Source organism: Octodon degus, unplaced genomic scaffold, assembly GCF_000260255.1.
Source record: "Octodon degus isolate 3935 unplaced genomic scaffold, OctDeg1.0 scaffold00094, whole genome shotgun sequence".
NCBI lineage: Eukaryota > Metazoa > Chordata > Mammalia > Rodentia > Octodontidae > Octodon > Octodon degus.
Window position 1 is genome coordinate 4,060,075 of NW_004524670.1, and position 3,003 is coordinate 4,063,077.

Consider the following 3,003-nt stretch of genomic DNA (forward strand, 5'->3'; position numbering starts at 1 on the left):
AGGTAGCTCTCTCTATTAGCTTCTTATCTCTGACATCTTACAAGTAATTTAATATTGGTGATATGAATTAATATTAGTAATATTAATACATTAATATTGGTAATATAATACCGATGAATGTCCATTTTGTATCTGTGTATTCAAAGAGGTCGGGATAGATATATAGTTGCATTCTCTTAATGAATAGAATGATTTGTTCTAATGGTGTTTGTAAATGGGATCACAGGTCCGCATCTTGTACAGCAATTAACCACTAAGAAGAATATATGCAGTGTATTATTTGTTGAAACTGTCCTTCCGATATGATTTGAAACTGACTCATTGCTATCTGTTTGTCAATAAAACTTTGAAAAAAAATATTGGTAATATAAATTAAGCAATTTATTCTCAATCAAGAGTAAAGCAAGAGGGCCAGCGAGATAGCTCAGTGGACTAAGAGTCTACTTTGGCAAGTGTAAGGTCTAGTGTTCAATCCCTGGTCCCACCTGACACGCCAGCCCTGTCTCTAGGTATGCTGAGCCACCAAGACCTGGCATGGTGGCTCATGCCTATAATCCCAGCACTGGGAAGGCTGAAAACAGGAGGATCACTATGAGTCTGAGCTACATAGTGAAACCCTATATCAGATACATAAACAAACAACAAAAAAAGAGTAAAGCAAGAGAAATGTGGACTTCATTTGCTTGCATGTGTTTCTTCTTGGGTAGAAGGACAAGCGGAAGCTGGCGCAGGAGTACTATTACATTTGCAATGCTTGGGTAATCTAACAAAAAAATATCATAAAGCAAACTTAGCTTCACCTGGAACTTCACACATCCTGAAGATGGCATGAGGACTCATATTTGTGGCTCTGATTTCTCCAGTTCGCCAACACCATTGTTGTGGAAGGGGTCACTTGATTCATCCAATGACTTTCTGATCATTTATCTTGTAATCTTTCCACTTCTGATCCCGCAACCAGAGATGAGCACCTGGTGGCAGCATGGCAGCTAGAAAACCTCAATGGGTTTGGCTTTCCAGACAGCTTTGCCACCTCTTCCTAGCTTCTCTCCATGCCGCTGTAACACACCCGAGGCCCGGTGCTAGAGGAGCTAGGTTTCTCTGAGCCTTCAATGCTGCAGCCAGCAAGGCAAAAAGCTGTGTAGACCCGGCCTCCCAGCTGCAGGGCTAAACTATTATCACCCCAGATCTTTAATCTTTAATCATCCTGCTCCTTCTTTCTCCCTGGAAAGGCAGCCTGTGCTTCAGCTCCTCCTTTGCTCTTCCAATGCAATGCTGGATTCTCACAACTGCAAATCTTAATCATTTCCTATTATTTTCAAATGGATTTGACTTCTTATTACATTAGTAAAAAAAAACCTACTGCATAATATTTGATTATTATCTATGCATGCTTATACTCTAATATTCATAAATACTTGCATATGCAATCACTGAATTAGCAAAACATCATGTATATATGTAATATGTATAAGAAGTAATCAAAAGACACAATTGATGTTTAATTTTTTAAAAAAATTATTATAGTAAGGGACATACCATGAAGAATAATGGGATGAGTATGCCTGAAGTGAAGGGAAATGTTCTCAGAGGAAAAAAGGCAATGTGATTTTCATTTTAATTAATTTAAGCATTCTCTGTACCTCTAGGCCACACCCTGTTAATGACGTACTATGGCAACTTCTAGCAAATACCAGCCAACTATGGGGTAAAAAATCTATGAAGCTGTGAAACAAAAAGGAAAACTTCCTTTTTCATATTGTATATATCAGGTATTTCCCACCTCCCCTTTTTTATTAATGCATTTGGTTGTTGCAGGGTCTCATTATGCAGTTCAGACTCGTGGTGATCCTCCTGCTTTCAGCCTCCCCAGTGCTGGGATTATAAGCATGTGCCACTATGTGCAGACTCTGGCTGGCTCAGCATGCCCTGGGGGTGGGGCTGGTGTGGCATGTGGTGCCTGGGATCAAAGGGCAGTTCCTGCATTTGCCTAAGCAGGTGCTTTAGTCCGCTGAGCTATTTCACCAGCCCCTATATCAGGCATTTTATCTCAACAGCAGACACCTGACCAGTGCAGTTAGCTAGAGATTTACCAATTTTATAGTACTTTCAAAAAATCAATTTTGACTTTATTTTCTACTGGATCTTTGTTTTTACTTTTTTCAAGTCTTCATTGTTTTCCTATACTTACTTTGAGTTATTTTGGTTTTCTTTAATTAATTAAAATCTATATAACTGATTTAATATTTCCTTTTGTACTGTAATTATTCGAAATTATTTTTTTAAACACAACTCTGGCCACATCCCACATATATTGACATATTTTATTTTCATAAGTGTTCAGTTTAAAGTACATTTTACAAGGCCTGCCAAATCGCTCAGTGGATTAAAGTGCCTACTTAGGCAGACCCAGCAACCAGGGTTTGATCCCCGGCCTGCCATGCTAGCTCCAACCTGCCATACCGGCCCCAGGCTCCTGGGACACACTGAGATAGCACTTGAGACTGGGCATGGTGGGGCACTCCTGTAATCCTAGTTCTTTGGGAGGCTGATCTATTTAGTGAGATCCCATAGACCTTGTAGACCTTTGCTAAAAAATACAAAAAAATTTAAAAATAAAAATAAAGTATATTTTACTTTTAGTTTTTGTTTCTTCATTGCACATTAGTTATACATGCATTACTTAATTTAAAATATTTTAGGCTGCCGACTTCCGGGAACCCCCAGACCCAGTCCTAGCCCAGCAATTTCTGCCGACTTCCGGGAACCCCCAGACCCAGTTCTAGCCCAGGTCCGCAGCAGGAAGGAGCTGAGCACAGCAGGCAGACCTAAGCCAGACGCAGCTGGATAACTCCAAACTCTGTAGAGCTCCACCTGAACTTCAGTTTGTGTGAAGGTTACAACTACTGCAAAGATCTACAACAAAGGGCAGAAGACAGTGCTACACAAAATGAAGAGAAGGAACAAAATGCAACCTCAGAGCCCGAGCCCACTCTTAACAAG